The sequence below is a fragment of the Parasteatoda tepidariorum genome, chromosome 12 (assembly GCF_982258835.1).
Source record: "Parasteatoda tepidariorum strain Cologne lab strain chromosome 12, Ptep-v5.0, whole genome shotgun sequence".
NCBI classification, from domain to species: Eukaryota; Metazoa; Arthropoda; class Arachnida; order Araneae; family Theridiidae; genus Parasteatoda; species Parasteatoda tepidariorum.
The window spans coordinates 64630235-64651533 of NC_141766.1; the positions used below are offsets into that span (position 1 = coordinate 64630235).

The 21299-nt window shown below is 29.9% G+C and overlaps 1 protein-coding gene and 1 long non-coding RNA gene across 3 annotated transcripts in view; one reads left to right on the forward strand and one right to left on the reverse strand.

Annotated features, from left to right (window-relative positions):
• Positions 1-587: 587 nt before the first annotated feature.
• LOC147801123 (uncharacterized) lies at positions 588-5969 on the forward strand. The gene is made up of 2 exons (XR_015430811.1): positions 588-890; positions 4104-5969. It is a non-coding gene; the product is annotated as an uncharacterized LOC147801123 (long non-coding RNA).
• Positions 5970-14796: 8827 nt separating this feature from the next.
• Positions 14797-21299, reverse strand: part of LOC147801124 (histone deacetylase 7-like) — a 61694-nt gene continuing 55191 nt past the window's right edge. Inside the window, exons 14-15 of one of the 2 annotated variants that reach the window (XM_087155826.1) lie at positions 18346-18420; positions 14797-15217 (exon numbers count right to left, since the gene is read on the reverse strand). The gene's annotated coding sequence lies outside the window, so the exon portion shown is untranslated. The remainder of the gene's footprint in view (positions 15218-18345; positions 18421-21299) is intronic. The other variant, XM_087155827.1, reaches the window with a different exon arrangement.

Consider the following 21299-nt stretch of genomic DNA (forward strand, 5'->3'; position numbering starts at 1 on the left):
CAGAGATGCCAACTTGCTCCGGACGGCAAATATATACATTAAAGTAGTAGTTTATCAATTGTAATTCTTGGTTTAATAAATTCTGTTTAGTGGATTTTTATCCACCACTATTTCTTAATAATTCGTAGGTTTATTTCATTCACCACTTTATTGTACTAATGTCATGCTGCACCTTTTTAAGATAATAGTCATATATTTGCAAAATTTGCTTTGTAATTATCTACCGTTTCTTTAATTATTTTGGTGTGTCCGGAGCGGTTGGCATCTCTGATAAACATATACTCACGCATTCTCATATGTGGTGGTTACCTTAGCATCAGCCCCGCCAGGGGCTCTAACTAATTCATCTGAGTGGGAATAAATAATAAAGCGCAAATGAATGGTGAAGGTATAAACATATCATCATCATCATCATTTGGGATTGCTTAGGGCCTTTAGGCCCCGTAGGGGCCTTTTACCCTACCATCTGGTACTAGTGAGATCTGACTTGAGATCTGACTAGTGAGATCTGACTAGCGAGATCTGACAGTGAAAATATTTTCTTTCTTTAACATATTTTTTTGTTGGTTTCTTAATATAATTTTTAATTTTTCACTGATTATGTCTGAATTTTCACAAAATACCTCTAAAAAAACCTAGACATACCCCTGATAAATAAATTGATTCAAATGTTGTGTTGTAATAATTGTTATTTGATTGATTTGTGGTATTGCATTTTCATCTTCGTCTTGTAGGCATGGATGCATTACTTCTGAAGATCTTTTTTGGAAACTAGATGCATTACAATCTTTCATCTGGGACTTGCATTGGCCTGATGAAGTTTTTGCCAAACATTTAAAACAAAGATTAAAACTCATGGCATGTGATATGTTGGTGTCTTGTATTAACAGGTTAATATATTTTATTGTTTATTTCTCTCACTGTAAAATAAACACCCTCTGTATTTGCTCTTTATGTATTTGATCAGATCTGTTTTTTGCAGTACAAACTAGTTTTCATCATGTTAGTTAATATTCTGTGAATTTTACTGTTAAAAAGATTTACTCAATCTTGCTCATCTGTAAAGAAATTGTTCATGATTTGAATAATTGATTATTCTAATTATATATAATTATTCTATTAGTTAAATAATTTTGTTGTTAGGAAATCCGAGTTATACTGTAATTCTGTAGAGAAACTGGAAAAAAAATATATGATGCAATGAAAGAAATAAGATTCAATATGAAACTGAAAAAAAAGAGATGATTCTCTAATACGAGGGTTGCTATTTATATTTCTGGCCTAATAGTGAAAAAACAAACATGTAGGATCGAAATTGGTTTTATTGTTTTTCAAAATATTCTCCATGATGATCAATACACTTTTGCTTGCGTTTGAACTAATTTTCAACGCACTTTTTCCAGTCCGATTGAGGAAACATGCACGACTCCAAAACATGCATTTTGAATGCATCAACCGCTTCTTCGGGGGTCGAAAATCGTTGTCCACGTAATTTATTTTTGATATGTGGGAATAAGAAGAAGTCATGGGTGCCAAATCAGAGCTGTACGGCCGATGACCCATCAGTTCGATCTTTCGCTCCGTCAGAAATGCCTTTGTTTGAGTCAATGTGTGAGAGCTCGCATTGTCATGATGAAGAATGATTCGCCTGTTCTTCTGCTTTTTTCGAATTTCTCCGATGACTTCTGGCAAACAAATGGTCGTGTACCATTCAGAATTGACCGTCCTGCGTTGCTCTAACGCCACTGTTGCCACATGACCGTTAATGCCGAAGAAACAGGCAATCATTTGTTTTGATGTGCTTCTTCCTCGAACAACTTTTGTTGGTTTTGCCTCGTCTTGGAAGACCCATACAGTTGACTGCTGTTTTGTTTCCGGCTCATATGCATAGATCCATGATTCGTCACCTGTGTAGATGTTATACACAGCCTGTGATGTACCTTCAACGTATTTTTCCAACATTTCCTTGCACCAATCGACAGCCTTTTTTTTAGCGTTTGTCAGATTATGCGGGATCCAACGCGAACAAATTTTTTTTACGCTCAAATGTTCATGCAATATTTTATTGATGCTAGTCATACTAATGTCCAAAGACGCCTTTATCTCACGGTATGTCACATAACGATCTTGCTTTATCAGTTCAAGCACAGCATAGATCTTTTCTGGCACAACAACGGATTTTGGACGACCTGCACGGAATTCGTCCTGGATCAAACATCGACCTCGATTAAATTCGTTATACCAATTTTTTACAGTGCTGTAGGATGGCGCTTTATCGCTGAATAAAGAATTAAGTTCATCGAAGCACTCTTGTCTTGACAATCCACGTCGAAAGTTATGAAAAATAATGGCGCGAAAATGTTCACGATTCAATTCCATTTTTTGAAAGAGAATAACTTTTCAATATACTCTCAACAACACAAATGAAGCTATAATGGTAAATCGTCTGCTGAATTTATGTTTAAAAATATCAAACTTTCGATTAAAATCGTCTGCGGTCGCCTAGCAACACTTACTGTTGCCAAGGCCAGAAATATAAATAGCAGCCCTCGTATGATTCAATTCTAAGTTATTGATCATTTCATTAGTTTATATCTTTACGATGTTTATTAATTCTAATATTAAGAGAGTTACTGGGTGTCTGCGCACCTGGAAAATTATGGAGAATCATGAACTTCGTTATTGAACAAAATTTGTCGTGAAATATCAGGATTTTAACTATTTTCTTAAAAAAAATCATGTAAAGTCATGGATTTAGGTTGACGAAAAATCTAATTTTTAAAATGGAATCCCCCCAATTTTATGGTCTTCTGAATATCTGAGTTTCTAACAAAATCCCCATTCACAGTCATATTTTATTAAAACATAAAATGTTTTTTTCATGTTCTTTAAAAATTATGGTGTTCTTTGAAAAAAAGAAAGAAAAAACATAATTTCTAGAACGAATTATCTTTTAAACTTCTGTGATTTCAGAATATTTATTATTATTAAATTTTTTTATTTTATCAATTTAAAAATCTAGCTGAAGCAAGCCAGTCATTGGTGAATTTTTTTAAAATTCCGAAATGAGAACAGAAAAATCAGGAGTGTTTCTTTCCTTTCCGATAAACAAGAAAGTTTCTTTAGAATATAATTCTGGAGATAAAAAGAAAAAAATATTTGCTTTTGTATTTTTTTCTGCTATTTTATTGCTTCAACTCTTTCTTTACTCCGATTTTTAAATTTAATATTTGTGCTTTTAATTAATGTTATTATAATGTCTTGTTGTGTTTTTGTCGTTAGGAAAAAGTAACTTTCTTAGGTCATGAAAAATTCTTGGAATTAGTCATGGATTTAAAAATCTAAAATGTAGCAGATACCATGGAGTTACTAGTTTGTCCAACATATCTCACGTTCCAAAAACAATAGCGTAAAACATAAATAACATTATTAATTTTACAAACAGATTTATAGCTATCATAATTCTGAAATGTATGTGTTTTGTCAATATTAGGGCAAGTTTTGTCTACATTCTGGTACTAAATGAAATTAATGAACCTCCTATCGTTAACAAGAATTTTCATGATATTGATAAATTCAATGTTGTATGTATAAGTAACTGATACCAACGTACAATTAATTTCTTTCAATATAAAATAATGTAAACAATTTTATATTATATATTTTTCACATTATTCTATTCCACATTTTTATAATTCATTCGACCCCAATCCATTTCAGCCAACTGTTGGTCCATAGCGAATGAAAGCGCCAATCATTATACATATTTGATGAATTTGGCGAGATTATTGCGTTGTCATGTGCTACTCTGCTGCAAGTTATTCTCAGATTCAGGCTTCATTTTCCACATTCTGAAATCGAACTGAAAAATCTTTTGAAATTTTTTTTATGGTAGCTAATATAATGTGGAAAAGAATTCTTTGTCAGAAACTAATTGTTTTATCATGATCATGTAAAATCTTTGAAAATTAGTTTGTATTTTATTAATGTACATAGGGTTTAAAAATATTTTTTGAGTGCTTTAAAAGTACTTAAAAGGTGCTTATTTTTTGTTGAAAAAATTGGCTGGCACCCTGCAAATATATTTTTCGTAATTCTTACAGGTATGGAAATTCAGAAAGGTGGAATTGCTTAAGGAATTCCTTCGTTAAGAGTTGAGGGACCAAACGGAGAATCATTCTTTTGATGGTGGCAGACATAAAAAGAAAAGCCCGTATTTTTCAGATCTGCTTTTTCTGATAACCGTTTTAGCGTCGAAAACAATGTCCAACATTCGCAACGGTGAAAAAGAGGAAAGAAATGATGACTCATCAGAAATGCCAATTTCCTCTGAGGGAAAAAAAAGAAAGCTGGAGATGGACACTTTTGAAAGGGCGGTATAAGAACTCTTAAAAGCGAAAAAAGAAGAGAAAGACAAAGACTATGACCTCGCCATGTCTTTAATATCTTGCCTCAAAAGACTGAGGCATAGCGAGAAAATAAAAGTAAAAGCCAAAATTTTAAACGTCATATATAATAACATAACTTTGGATGTAGGACGTACTGTCTTCTCATCTACATCTTCCAGATACATCTCACCTACACTTTCTCGCTTAATTTGATTATTTCCTCATCTTCTGCACGGAACCCTTTTATTTCTGGTAACACCCCTTCCTGTTCTGCAAATGTTCCCACTTTTTCAATGAATCATCAATGGCTCTACAGCCAAGGGTGGGCCTTGGCCTTCTCAAGAAGTTTTTTCCAGGCTAACCTTTTTCCAGTTTAAGTTTTTAAGACCAAAAAGTCTTTTTCTATGTCATCCGTCTCAAATTCAGCCTGCCTCTTTTTCGCATGCCAATTGGTCTGACATTAAAAGCTCTTTTTGTGGTACGCTCTTCGTCCATTTTGATAACGTGGCCTGCCTATTTTATTCTTTGTCCTTTAATAAAGTTAATAATGTCAGCTTCATTATATGAGAGTTCTAGATTTGATCTTCTAAGCCACGTACCATTTTTTTTAATTCCTCCTAAAATACTTCTCAAGACCTTTCTCTCAGAGGTACCCAACATAGCCTCATCTGTACAAGAGGTGGTCTAGGTTTCACAAGCATATGTTAAAATTGATCATAAAAGAAATTTATATAATAAAACCTTTGTTTTTCTATGAATTAAATTAGATTTTACGTATTTTCGAATTCTATTAAAGCATTTATTGGCAATACTTCTTTATTTCTATTGATATATTGTTCCTGTAATCCTCCTTCATCTTATGAAAATAACCCCATTTTTTCATAATGTACCTACCTCATCAATACACATATTGAGTTTTTTTCTTAATTTTAATTATTAACTTTTTTGTATTAAACATTTAATTTTCAATTTGTTACACATTCTGCAATATTTATGTCATTTTTGCATTTCTCAGTAATTCCATTTTATTTTTTAATAATACTTTTAAAAAATCTTTTAATTATACTTTATTTTGTAATAGTCTTTTTTTATCATATTTTATTATTACTTAATTTTAATGAATGAGAAAAAAAAAGTATGAGTATAATTTCAACAGTTGAAACAGTCAAAATTAAAAACAATTTCAATAGAGTAACGTTCTGAAAAGTGTAAAATGAAGAGGAAGATGATGACTTGGCTATGTCGATCATACCCAGTTAAAAAAAAAAAAATCTTGGAATGTAATTTATAATAATGCATCTTGATGTAGGAAGTGTTTCCTTCCTCTCTCATTTATCAACTCACTCCTTATTTCATCTACATCTTTCATATTCACCTCGTATAATATATATATTTTTTAAGAATGGGATAATTTATTGCATGAGTGTTTTAAGTGTGCTTTTTGAAATTTTATTTATTCTATTTTTAACAAAATAATATGGTATTTTTAACAAATATTTTTTTTCTCAATTCAAAGTGTTAATTTTTTAATATTGAAATTTTAAATAGTGCTGATAGAGGAAGAGAATGAAAGTTGTCTTTTTTATTTATTTGTGTAAATTTATTTAAAGGTTTTATGGCTACCAAAATGGACCATGGGATCCAAAAGGAAAAAAAAAACGAAAAATCTCTTGTAAATAATAAAAAGGTAAATATATTAAATAAAATATGCATAAAAATTATTCTGACTACAATAATTATAATTTATCATTTCTTCAAAATATGAATACTAATTCTGTCAATCAATTAAATAATTTTGTTTTTCTTTTTTTAAGCACAACACCTTCGATTTTTAAAACCTATAAGTTTAACCAAAACAAGGTGAGGAAAATGCTAGGCTTAAAACAGCTTTAATATTCTTCAATTTTCCTCTTTTCTTTTTTTTTTTTGTTGCAATTTAGAGTTTTATAAATATATTTATTTTAATCATAATAATTTCTACTGTAATCAATATTTTAGATAGTTATTCTATTTTTTTAATGTATCTTTCATCCAGAAATTCAGATCAATTCAAATTCATAGTAAAAAAAAAAAGTGTTTTTTATTTTTATTTAACAAAGCGTTTTGTGACTTATATTTCTTAAAAAGTTCAGCTAGAATTTAAAATGTTGAAATATGTCCCCAAAACTTTATCTCATTCGTGATTGTTTTATCACGTAGGAATATATGACATAATATTATGCTTTTATAAATTTTGTCTCATCAAAAATTTTAACAGACAAAATTTTATATTTAAGACACTATACAGATTAGATTTAAGTTACTTTACTTCAATGTATTTAAAGAAATAACTTATTTTTCAATTGAGAGTATTCACAAAGGGTACATGTGATAAATAAAAAGTGATACATGATACTTTATATGTTTTCATTTTTACATATTTAGTATTGTTATAAATAATGTATCGATCAACAGTCTCTTGGGAGAAAAATGCTTTAATAAGTTAAAAATATCGACAAAATTTAAAGTACTGTAACAGAACCTTTGAAACAATACCTAGTCGAAAAAGCATTGTTTGTATAATAGTACATCTCCATACTATAAGTGTGTTTTATAAAACTTAAGAACAATTTTTAAACTATTTAATCCTTTACTGCGCATTTTGACGTTACAATTTAAATTGGATTTTTTCATATGTATATATTTTATATACAAGGACCGCTGACCTCCTACTTTTCTTATTATTTCGACATCCCTGGTTTTTTTTTCCTGTTATTTCCAACTTTTTCTTATTTTTTTTAATCCAATTTATTTTTTTTCGTTGTAAACACAACGCTTTTATTTTATTAAATTATTAACATCTATTGTTAAAAGTATCTTGCAGAAAGCCATAAAAAATTCTGCCTCAGGGTTAATAATAACTGTAAAATTTGATACATGATAGAACATTAAATAAAATCTAATTTTTTTTTGACATTAAGAAAAATTTCCGTTCGAAAATAACTTATTTTAGAAAAAATTATCTGTGAAATAATGTATTTTTAAATTTTATAAAATAATGGTCTTTGATATAAGAATATTTTATTTATAAAATGCAAAATTTGTCAAAAACAATTTTTTGATAAATTTTCTTTTTAATCTTTTAATTGGTATTTTTAAAATTTATATTGGCTAAGTAGGGAAGTAGATATGTTTTGTGATTTAAATTAATATTCATGAAAATTTATTAAATTATTTTGAAGTAAATTTTTTATTTGTTTTTAAACACTCCTATTTTTTTTTTTTAAATCCACCTATTTTCCTTACTATTTTCTGAAAATTTTAGCTACTGTTTCCATATATATATGTAAACCTCTATTTGTTCTTCACAAACTTGTATATCCCAATAAAATAAATAAACTATATAGAAAATACCAGTTTGGGCTCTAACATTACTAATTTCAAATCCCTTTATCTAAATTCAGTAAGATCAAGCACTCCTATAAATGCAACAAAAAATTTGGTCCTCAGTGTTATTCTTCTATTTTAAAAGAATGCGTACTGGAAGTGTAAGAGCTGTAATCATTTTCTTAAATACTATGATACTTAAATACCTGGAATAGGAAACAGACCACAATCACTTACTTGCAGTCAGATGGACATCTTGAGTAAATAAAAGGAGGTGATCTGTTTAGTGACAGTAGTAATCAAACAACTTGCAGCATATTATGCTTCTCTTAGAAATTTATCTTGTGATGTTTCACCACCTCCCCTAAAACTAAAATTTTTTGTGAAAAACTGTTCATTTATATCTAACTTAAACTTGTAGTATTTAAGATTTGCCTCTTGACGAAATGGCAAACAGAATGAAATTGAGCTTATCTTTTAAAGCGAATGTCAATAAGAGATTTGAAGAAAATCCATCAACAACTAAAAAAGCTTTAGCTGATCATTTTAAAATTCCTGAACCAACTTTAAAAGGGATTTTAAAAATAAAAGATCTAATTGTTGCTTCTCAATGGTAATGTGGAATTAAATCCTTGAAGAGAAGTGGTATTCAAGGTGGAAAGTTTCAAGAACTGGAAAGTGTTTTATTACAATGGTTTAAAGAAGCTCGTGCTTCTAACATTCCGGTTAATATAGAATTACTTAGGCAAAAAGCAGTTCATCTCGCAGAAACTTTTAAAATTTTTCAGCTTCACATGGATGAGTAGAGAAATTCCATATCCGACTTGGACTAGAAACTTGTACCATAGGGTTCCCATGGTCCTTGAAAACTGCTTAATTTTTATTTTGGAAAATAAGGGCCCTTCAAAGTGCTTAATTTTGGTTCAAGGTTCTTAGAAGTGCTTAATTTTTTATATCACTATGATTGATAGGAACAATTTTTTAGTTAAATTTTTTAAAACAATATGGATTTCTTTTATCGCTTAGAATTAGACCATGCACCGAGGGTAAAGCATTTTAGAGGGGCAAAAGTTAGTGTGTGTGTAAAGGGGGAGGGCTACAGGCAAGAAAATATATCCTTTCATTAATATATTCTGCCCTTTGCCTAGAATGATACTGTATGAGGAGAGTGAAGCATTATAAAAGAAAAGAATAGTGTGGACAAGGGTTTTCCTTTTTTGGGGGGAAGGACAGTTCTAAAGTACCTAAATAGAAGAACCACACTAACCTTCAGAATTAAAGAAATTAAGTTCTACAGGTAATGCATCTGCTTATAGGGATTAAGTAAAATGCTAAGAAAAGAAGTATCAGAAAAAAAAAATTTTGAGCACTAGAACCCATAACGAAAACTATTTCTAAAATCTCTAATTAAATAAATTTGTATAATATTTCAATGTGTAATAAGTAACTGTAAATTTATAGAAGGCATAAAATTTTTTAAAATTCATGATTGTACATTGTCAATTAAACAGATTTGTAAGAAACAGGGTTTGAAAAATCTCAGCCCACCTAGGCTTTTCATCAAGAACCTGGGGTCTATTGGTAAAAACCAAGTGTTTTTTCAAGAATACTTAATTTTTTTCCTGGGCACTAAATAAGAAAGCATGATTTGCTTCTAACAAGAAAGTTAAGTATTTGGTAACTATTTATAATTTGTTTTGTTGCAATGTAATTTTTTTTAAGTTTTAGATTGTTACGCTATTATTTTTATTTCTTAAGGAAAAGCAGATTTGCCTGGTAATTCTTTGGCGAGCCTGTTAATTAATGCAATTATATCAGTGCTTACATTAAAATTGTTTGTATTGATTTTTTTAGGAAGGTAAATAATTAGCACTGTCACTGGTGGCATATGTATATTCAAAGATAAACAATCACACTATTTTTTAAAATCCTTAATTTTTAAAAAAGTGCTTAATTTTTAAAAAAAAAAAAGATCTTAAAAGTACTTAATTTTTGCTCTGTTGAAAGGGTGGGAACCCTGTACCATATCTGGTGAAAGTGCAAGCGTGGACGAAAAGACTAGAGGAATAGAAATAAGAATTAAAATCCTTAGTTAAAGGATACAAACCAAAGGACATTTTTAATTGTGATGAAACTGATTTGTTTTTCAGGATGATGCCTGAGAAAACATTGGCATTTAAGGAGGAACCATGCCACGATGGAAGAAACAGTAAAGAAAGATTAACCGTTTTATTATGTTGTAATGCAGATGGATCAGAAAACACTCCCCTTTCATTATTGGCAAGTGGAAAAAGCCTCGCTGTTTTAAAAAAATAAAGCGACTTCCCTGTGAGTACTCAAGCAATAGATCGGAAGGGCTTTAAAAGTGGGAAAAAGGCTCTGGGCAGGTTTAAAGGTTCTCATAGAGAAGCAACTTTCTACGATAAATACCGAGTGTCAAAAAATTGCTTCTGGATCACTGTTAACCATTATCAGCAGCCTAAAATATCTCACAAGTCAAGGATTAGCAATCAGAGGACATGCCAATGATGAAGAAAACTACATGGAACTCTTGAGAGTTTGCAGTGAAGATAAGCCAAATCTAAATCAATGTTTAAAAAGATCCTAAGGTGAAATCAATATTTACTTTCATTCAAGAAGATAGGACGCAATGTCCTGTAATCAATTCAGGTAGAATAAAGCCATTGTGTCCGATGTGATGGATTTATTGGCATTAATTAAGCTCTTAAAAATATATAATCCTGAAAACCTTAGAAGAGGTAATGTCGAAAAATTACGACGGGGCAGTTGGCTTACTAGCACTTTCCAAAATGAAACGACCTATTTAGGATTGATCATGGGAGAAGAAATAATCGAAATGCTAGAGACCATCAGCAAATCATTTCAAGGTTTAAAAAAAAACACATTGTCAGGTTTATGTAAACTTATTGAAGTTATGATTAGTGGATTGGTAGATCTGCGAACTGAAGAAAAGTTTTAGAAGAATGTATTGCAACAAGCGAACATAACGAATTGTAAGAATTATCACTTACAAGGCCAAAAACCCCTAAAAGATACAGTGAACCTGCTTTTTCACATTGACATAATTAATGTGAGGAACATTATCGCCGTTAATTTAATCACATGATTGCTACAGCAATAAGTGGGTTAAAAATCGAATTTTAGATCAACCAAGTGTTAAAGAACAAATTTTGTTGGAAAATGTTCTGCTAACTGCTAAAGGTAGAAAAATTGGAATGCTTAATTTCTTATCCAGAATTTGACATAAATGCCTTAACAGTTGAGCGCCAACTTTTCTATAAAAACTTTAAAGTCAGTTGCTTAGAGGTCGCAAAAAAGCACTTTCATCAACAATCAAAGAAGTTAGATGCTTTATTAGTTTTCCTCGCTGCGTCGTGTGAAGCATCAGTGCTTTAAGAATATTAAAAACGGTTTAATCTATTTTGCGTCATTGTTGATCTTAAATACATGTAGCGTTGTGTTCACACATTTCGTTATTGACAATGAATTGTAAAACATTTTCGCTGCTGACAAAGAGAAAGTTGCAAAATTTTTTCTTTTCCTAAGTACAATGTAGGAAAATTGTCCTTGACGTAATTTAAATAAGTTTTCTTAATGTGCTAACCTAAGGTTTGAATAAGTTTCAATTTTCGTATAATAATAAATTGAATAAAAACTTAAGGGACAGTGAAAACAAATTGAAAAATAAGAAATTTAAAATGTTGTTTAATTAACTTTAAAATTGTTAAAAAGTAACGCAACAAACAGAATTTTATAATTATCAGAAATAAGAGTGACGGAATATTTAGAACCCTTCCCCGCTCTTAATTGGTAGTTTGCGGGCTGCTAATTTATATATATTTTTAAAACTTAATATGATGATTAAAGATGATTCTAAAATTATATATGAGGATGTAGATTACGGAACATTCTGCATAATAGAATCAAGATGTATAAGTTTTCATAATTATAGATTATAGATATTATAATATAATTATGGATAGTTAATAAAATATATTGATTTAATTGTGAAATTAAGAAAAAGTTACTTTTATCAATCTATGGGTATATTTCGGTTTTTGTATATATATCGTAATCTGCATAAGAGATAAAAAAAAAACTTTAACCAACCGTTGTCAGGTGCCTGCTGAAGATACTTAATCGTTTCTAGAGTATCGTCAATTAGCAATTCGAGTTAAGGAACTTGAAACTTCTGCCTCAAGAGTTACATACTAGAATTGATTAGAAATCCACTTTAGTTATCCTTTATTAACTTAAGACTAGATTAATAATTCTTCTATCCAGTTAGTTTAGTTACTATTTAAACCCTTTATCTCTAATTGTACCCACAAACCTGCTGTTTTCAAAAATTAGTCTTATACCGGATACTCGCAATAAGATTAGTTATCAAAACTAGTCTCTTCAATTTAACTGTTGAACCCATTACCATTGTTACTCCAGTATTTGTATAAATTTTAAATGGTTGAAGTACCTCTAAAAAGATGGTACGTTAGTGTTAAGTTAATTATGACACAATGGGAGCGAATACCGATTTGATCAAAATATTATGTGTTTGAGTGTTGAATTGATTGAGAGTTTGAATACTGATCAAATGATTGTACAATCGTATGTTCGAGCCAGAGCCGATAAAAAAAATCAGTGTTTAATAAGTAATCGATTGATCATGAAAAAAGTGTTGAGCATATCATTATGGGTTCGGTCCGAGTACTGAGCAGATGATTGCTTTGAATATTGATTAAGAGAGAATAGGTAAAAGAACTGATTTAGAATAATGATAGGTATTAGTAAATGGATAGCTATTGTGAGATCAGATAAAAGAAATTTGTGTATGATTAAAATAGTGTCACTGTACTATTTTCTCTGTTCTCAAACGCATTATTCATTCTACCTTTATATCAGTACTCGGACTCACCCACTTTTTATCGGTGTTAGCACTCGTTATTATTTGATTGTTCATTCTAAATTGAACATTATTTGATCTCATTATTGTTACAATTATAATTGACGATTTATAATAAATTTGTACTGGTTATCCTTTACGTTATATTTAATCAATCGTTTGACCCTGTTCTGTTATCTGATTTGATCAGTTTTCCAACTCAGTCGGTTCAATTCAATCACTAACTTTTATTTGAAACTATCAATTAATCAGTTTTCATATAGTTTGTATGCTTACTCATTTATAGGTAATTGAAATTCCATAATTTTGTCATTTTCAGTTAGCTGTGTGAAACTGGAAATTTTTTTCAGTTCCCTACGATCCGATAACGTATTTACTCAATACTTAGAACCACCTAATCGTTTCCTTGAAAGGGTCATTTCGTTGATTGCGTCATGCGTAATTCTGAAATTGTTTTGGAGATTTAATCTAAACTAGAGGGCTGCGCCCCCTGCTCGCTAACCCCGAAAATTGCTACGCAATCTATATGGTTTGCTTCGCAAACCAAGCTCGCTACTAACTTAGGTACATTGGCACAAAATTCTAAGAATTCAAAACAATCATTCAAATCCATATAACAACTTTTAAAAAAAAAATTACATCTTTTTAGTAAATAATGCTATTAAAATAAATTCAAATAAATGACATGTAATTCGTTAAACCTATTAGAAATGTGCTATAGTACAAAATCTGAAGATAAAATTTCTAAAACTGATATCTCTTTAAAAAGGTTAAAATTTTGGCTATAGTTTCATAATATTCGAAAAAAAGCGCTTTCGACAAAATTCTAAAGATTTCGACAAAATTCTAGAGATCTATCGACGATGACTACTCACTTCTGCTCTCTCTGGTTATTTCAGTTTCCGTTTTTAAAAGCGCTATATGTTGAGCCATCTCAGTTAGATTTGGCATGTGACATTGTTAGCGGCAATCATTGGTCGATTTTCTAGCGTTGCCATTCGGGGAGTTGTAATGAGGCTTTTTTTTGTTTCCGTGTAAGAGAAATATATATATATATATATATATTTTTATTATTCATTAGAAAAATGCTATTTAATTTTTATACTAAAGTAAAATTCTTTATTGCTGTGTATTGTTGCAATTGCACTAAAAGAAGTTCGCTTTTTAAATTAATTGATAGGTAGTTGAGAAGCGTTTAATCGTTACCGTTTGATGTATCAAAGTTTACTTTTGATACAAAGTATGAAAAAACTAATTTAAAAAATTTGCGTTCGATGCACTTGCAAATTAGTTATAATGGAGAAAATCTGTATCAGAAGTATGAAAAAACTAATTAAAAGAATTAGAGTTCGATGCACTTCAAAATTAGTTATAATGGAGACGCTCTGTAGTTGATATAGTATGACGTTAGTAATCAAATTATTTAATATCAAATTAATAAAATAAGACATTGTTAGAATTAAAAGTAAAATAAAAATATAACGATGAATATTTAGACACTATTTTAGGGGGGGGGGAGGAAGCTAAATTTATTGCTGTAAAATTTTTTACATAACCTTTTTATCTGACTTTGGCGATGAAATGGCTATGTCTAAGATATACTGTCGATTAGAATGACCCTGTCGACATATTAACTTACTGAACGGTATTGAATTTTATTATATTAGATCAATAATCTAACAGTCTATTTCTTTTAAATTTACGAATGAGAGTTACTTAGTGTTAGATGCTTCTATAATATGATAATTGCTGTTCATGTCTTTGGCCGTCTGTGAGTTTAACATCGGTAGCGTGACGTATGCTATGAGATGAGCTTTTTTAAATGAGATGGTGGTAAAAAGATTTTGTTGTAATTAAATTGACTAAGTTTTTAAGGAATTCAATATAAATTGGAAATAAATTTGTAATAAAAAGTAGATTTAAAATTGTTTTGCACAAAGTAATCTGACTGAATAGGCTCCATATTGCAGGAGCCCCTGTCTCTTAGTCCATCCGTGATGGCAAATATTAAATTCTTTTGCTAAAAGAATATTCAGTCAGCGAGTGTCTCCACCAATTATTTCTTCCTCAGCGAAAATTTTTTTTTCTTCGGTTGTGAAAATGACACACACACACAAAATAATCTTTTAATTACATGACTGGCTTAGCCCTATTAGCATTAAATATTATATAAATATTAGTTATATCAAATATACTTTATAACAATTTTAGCAACAATAGGTACGATGGAAATTGTTTCTGCCATTTGATGATCTGCAGAACATACTGCATTAGCTAGGTTACAAAGCGACTACACTAAACGTTTGAAATTTGTCGACAGGGAAAAGACCTGTCCTTCTGCTTATGCTATTAATTGTTGTGAAGGATGGTGGACTAGTGGTGATCTTAGGGCGATGGACTTGATCTATATATTTCTGGACCAGGGTTGGACAGGAATCATCAGAGGTTATGTCATTTCCTGATTACATAAGTAAATCTTTAATTTCTCATCACTTCTTATTGAATTCAAATTTTTCCACAGATTTGACTCTTGTTACAGACCCTGTGAGAAAAAGAATATATTTAATATCTTTTCATAACATGTTTTTACAGCTATAAAAACTACTATAGTAAATATAACTATTCTTTTTTCCAACTACTTACTCTTATGCCTGAAAATGAGCAGCGACTGACTTTGTTGACTAGCATGGGTTAACAAATGAGGTTTTGGTTTTATGGTTAAAAGTTCTCTACATTGAGTTTTGGTCGTCACTTTTTACGGCATTGGGGCTAAGGAAATGAGCTAACGTTATTATTATTTTTTTTAATTAGATCAACGAATCGGATTTAATATGTGCAATTGTGTTTGAAAATAGCTTAGATTTATTATAAGTTATTTTAGCCATACTTTTTATCGGCAGGCTGTTTATTGTGGGTAAAAAAATTTCTACAATATAACAATATTAGGAAGAAATATCTAATTTTTATTAAAATTTCTAAATTTGTTTTGGTTATGATTTATTTTTTGACACTAGGAAAAATAATTTCCTACAACGGACTAACACTTCGAGGCCGAATTAAAGCTTGTGTTATCTAGGTTAAAAAGAAGCAGTAAAGATTAAGAAGCACAGTAAAAAAAGTAATAAGATTTTAATGAAGTTATCATCAAATCATATTAACTCCTTAAAATTATATTAAGCTCTTAACTTGTGTGCTTGAGTTAATTCGAGCCCGCTAAACAGGCCAAACTGTGCACGCTCGACATAATTCAAGCTGCGTTGTATTTTATGCTGATATAATTTTTCCCACTCCAATATAATCTAGAATTGAAAGTGTGCTTTTTTACGTAAAAAAAATTATGTTTTTTGAACTGGTTTTTTTCCAAAAAAACTGTGCGTTAAAGGGTTAATCATTAAAATTATATAATTATATTAATATATTAAATCATAATATTTATAAATTTTCGACGCTGTATAACTCTTTATGTACCGATGGGACTTTTAACCCCAATCAATATTATTTTCATAAAGCATTAAAACAGAACAAAATATCCCATCGGAATTTGTCTGTCCCTGTAATAGGACTTTCCGTTTATCATTACTAGTTGACTACACACGATTATTTGAAGTTGAACATCACCAATGTAACCATTTAGATGTTGATAATTCGTTTTAAGACGTCAATTTATGATTTACGCTTTGAAACTACCACGTATTGAGACTACCGCCATTTGAAACTTTCATGACTTGTGAGTTTACCGTAACTTGAGACTAACTACCTGAAACTACAGTAACTTGAGACTAACACAACCTGGGACTGATTTGACCTGAGAACACAACCTGAAACCAACTTGATAATACCATGAGCGAATACTTGAGACTTCCAAGACTTCAGAATACCACGCCCTGAGACATCTAAGCCATAAGATAACCACAAACATGAGACTTACACGACTTGAGACTACATAATAAATTAATGTTAAATCTATCTCACGTGTTTATTTGGAAACCAAAATAAACATTAGCTTGTTAACCACGCGTAAATTTAATTTTTTACGCCTCTTCTTGTGAATAAATTTATACCATGCATTTTTGTTTTAAAATCTGAAATTTATTTATCAATATAAATTGAATTTATGGAAACACACTTCGTGGTGTCAAGCTTTTGCATTAATTTTAAGCAATGGTACAATAACCTGAAAACTAAAGTGTCGGAAACTAAAAAATTGGAGAAAAAATTTCCTTAAAATCTTTTATTGAATGCAAAATAGAACAAGTTGAAGAAACAAATTCCGTAGTTTTAACAATTCATGTTTGTATACCGTCGCCTTTCAACACTAAAATACTCTAGATCAATTTTAAACTTAATTTTAACTCTGTTGGGCTGAAGTTCAATTTATAGAATTTCTGACTTTTTTAACCATGAAAGTTCTTTCTCATAAGCTCAAAATCACGTCGTAGCGACGGCAATATAAAATTTTTTCGATAGATAACCTGTAAAAAAAATTTTACGGCCAAAAAAGTTTCAGCTAATTTATGACTTGTAAATAACAAGTTTGAACTTCTTGAAACGTTAGGTCATTGTAATTATACGTTACTCCAAGAAAAATCATCGTTAGTACTCCAACTGAAAAAAAAAAGTTGCGTCCAAATCATGTGTTAGCTCACTTTTGACCTAGAAATGAAAGGTTAAATTTTTCCACTAAACATTATCTCGGTCTAAGAAATCATTAACTCAACAAAAGTTTTCGTTAATCCAAATACCAAAATAAGTTAAAACCAGAACAAATGTTTGCTCGGTAATGCTTGAGAAAACACAAGTTTGATGTATGCCTTTAAACGTTAATTTATTGTATGAAAACGTTAGCACTATGTTAGCGGAATAATCTTTTGTTAACCTCACAGTTAAAACATCTTAACGATATTCTGACCTAATTACAAATTTCAATTTCACCTAAAAACGCTAGTCCAGTGTAGGAATTTGTTAGCTCTACCTTCACCAATCTGGCAAAATGAAACTGACAAAACTAACTTTTGTCAAACCTTAAGTTTCCTCTTTGTCTCCGAACGTCATCATCAGCAAAGAAATTTAAATTAGACCACTAATCCATTAAAGTCACGGCCAAAACAGTAAACTTTTCCCTAAAAACCGCGGGTGTAAAAAAGATATAGCGCAAAAGTAAATAAATTTGTTTTTGAAAGCCTCCAAAAAATTAGTAACTTTCAAAGCAAACTTAAGTTTAATTTTGGCCCAGAAAGTGTAATGTTTCTTCCTAATGATATTGCTCGGTACGAAATCTTAATTCCACGTTAGTTTGATAAAATTTATAGTCTGAAGCACTTTTTAACATTTAGATTTTACACATTTGTTTTGGCCACGGCATTTGAATAGCTATAGACGAGGACTCTTCCGAATTTTTAGTTGTGTCTCAAGCTCTCGGAGTTCATACAAAAATTTCTCTTGGACGTGCTGAAAATTACAAATTTGAAATTTGCCTACAAACATTAACACACAGAAAATCTGTGACTCATGTATACAAAATTTTGAAGTTCCTTCGACATTCTGTTAAAATTTTATCGATAAATTCTTTTTCATTAAATAGTTATAGATGTGTGTAAACGCAAGATTCATTTAGACCTACCCTGCATATTTAAAAACCCTACAATTGCTGAATCGTAATAAAATTCTTACCAGAACTAGTGGTATATCACAAAATTTCAATGACGTCAATGACATGTCTCTTGACAAAGACCAATACTACGTGTCCTGTAAAATGCAAGGAAAGAATAAGATTCCAAATAAAATTACATTTATAAAGACACATTTAAATAATCACTGCTAATTTACACAATGCATGTAAGTATTACTTAATTGTTAAAAACAATGTATGATTATATGAAGTACTTACACTCCCATACCTCTGATTAACAAAATTGGCCCACTCAGAAAAACAAGTTTTAGTTAATTTATGCCATAAAATAAGAGGTATTAAAATTTCTCTTCGATGTTTAGCCCGTAGTAGGAAATCGTTTACCTAAAAAAGTACTTTTGTTAGCCTACCCACCAAAAAAGGTCAAATCTAACTTTTAAGTTAGAGAGTTTGAAATTTGAATTCAAACTTTAGTCTACCGAATAAATTTTTCAGTACACGTTACTTCTAAATAATAATGTTAACTCATCAAACTAAACAAAATTAGAACTAATTCAAGTTTTAAACACTGTTTGACCTTGAAACCAATGAAATTTTCTTCACACTCATAACCCATAATAGAAAATTTTTTGTGCGAAATTTTCTTGAAATTACATTTTTTTTAAAGAGTCTATTGGGGTATGGTGTTGTAAAGTGCCTGGATGAACTGAACTTTCGAACAAGAAGGCAAAAATTTATATTGTTCTACCAAACGTTAGTCGAGTAAGCATTTTTGCTAGTCAAACACATAAAGAAATTAAGGCTAAAACAATTTATAAATTATATAATGAAACAATAAAAGCTTACTTATGATCTAAATGCCACAAGTTTGATATTTCTTTTAAAAGTTCAAGCATTACTCAAAAACGTTAGTACTATGTTATCCCATTAAATATTGTTGTTCAGAATTACCGATTTCTAGGCCATTCTATGAAATCAGTAGCCCAATAAAACTTTTTGTTAGATCACCCATCAAAGAAGAGTTATGGGAAATAAATTTTTAGCTTACAAAAATTCATTTTTACTTTAAATAAGAGCCCATTGTGAGAAATCGAGAGAACTTTTTGGTGGCCTACCCGCCAAAAAAGTCATGACCGAATCAAGATTTAGTTAGTTTATGACCTAGAAACTGCAAGTTTGACCTTTTATATGTTAATATATATGCTTTATATGTTAATATATATGCCTTATATATGCTTTTATATGTTAACCAATGAAAAAGGCTAAAACAAAAATTTTTGTTATCAAACCCATTTATCGAAAAATATGGTCTAAGTCTCAGTTAACTCTAAAAACAAGTTTGAAAATCATAAAATGACATAAAACGTCATAAAACGTTATTTCATCATAAAACGTTACTTCATTATCATAAAACGTTATTTCATTGTAGAAAATCGCGATCCCAGAAAAAGTTTGTTCGCCAACATACCAAAAAAAGGTTTGGGAAAAACAAGTTCTTGTTTACTTTTCACCACGAAAATTTAAATTTCGCTTCTACTAGAAAATTGAAATTTCGATACAAAGGTAGGAAAATGATATAATACTGCTGTGCTAGAAAACGCCATACTCCTGAATCCAATCTTCTAATAGTAGAGCTAATATTATATAAGATTAGATAATATTCAATCTGACATTCGAACTTTTCAATTATCATCTATTTCGTTGTCTTTGGTTCAGCGTCAGTTTTTTGTGAAGTGGCATCCCATATTATTAACAAATAAAATTATTTTATAAAGAAAACAATAAATTAAGTGTTATCTAAAATATAATCTTTAGCCAGTGCAATTTTATACTAGAAAAAAAACAGAAAATATTAGTAGAAGTAAATTCCGTTCGCGAGAGATATAAAACTGGAAAAACTTTTATACTTATTTAGTTGTAATTTCTTCATGTTTGTTCAAATCGCCATATTATTCGTGATCGACAGCTAGAATTAACTGCTTCAACTTCAAAGGTATTTATAATTTAGTAATTTGTTAGTAAACTTTTTAAATTTCAATGATAGTTACATAAAATATTAAAGTAGTATTGTAGGTAGTGTTTTTTCTGTACTTAAGAAATTAACTAGAAAAGTAATATAAAGCGCTTCAAAGCATGAGATGTTAGAGATGATAATGTTGTAGAAACATTCAGTGTACTTAATAACATCCAGTGTGCTTAATAATACTTAATAAACTTGACCACTTAATCAAAACATTTAAGAATTAATTAGATGATTATGAATCTAATAACTAATAAAGTCAGTACATATTATGATTGTCTTCATTATTGACAATGAGTAGCTAGCTCGTAATAGTCAACTTTTCTATTAAAACGTTTTGTTTAACTATAAATAATTAGTATTGTAGTTAGTTCAGAATATGCCCGTAAAAACCATGTTTACTTGGGTGTTCTCATCTGACGAAATTTCTCTGCAGCAATGATAAAGATAAAAAAATAGTTTTCTGTAAATAAGTTTGCCATGATAAAATAATTATTAATTAATCGGCTTTTTTGAAGTTAAAACCATTACATTTTAGAATGTTTGAAATTTTATTCATAAGATAAACACTATTGTTACTTTATTAAAATTTCTTGTTTAAAATAATGAGTTAAAGATCTTTATTTTCATTTCTTGAATATAGTCTGAATTGCGTGTTTTTGATACATCATTGTTTGTATTAATTTGTAAATGATAGCAAATGGTTATAAAAAAAGCACCTATATGGTCTATTCAAAGTGTGTTTACGCTGAATGAAAACAATGCAGAAAAGGAGTTAAATTTTTATTCAGGAAGTTTAAATAAACAATTTAAACATATCCTATTGGTTATATGAGCTCATGCAATGACAAAAATATTTCGATAATTAAGCATCTTGGTTCTGTATTTTTTTTTTTTTTTAAATTAAAAGCATTAAATTTGAGATATTTTTGTATGAGCATATGCTCGAATGTTCACTTCAAATAAAAAGTGCTT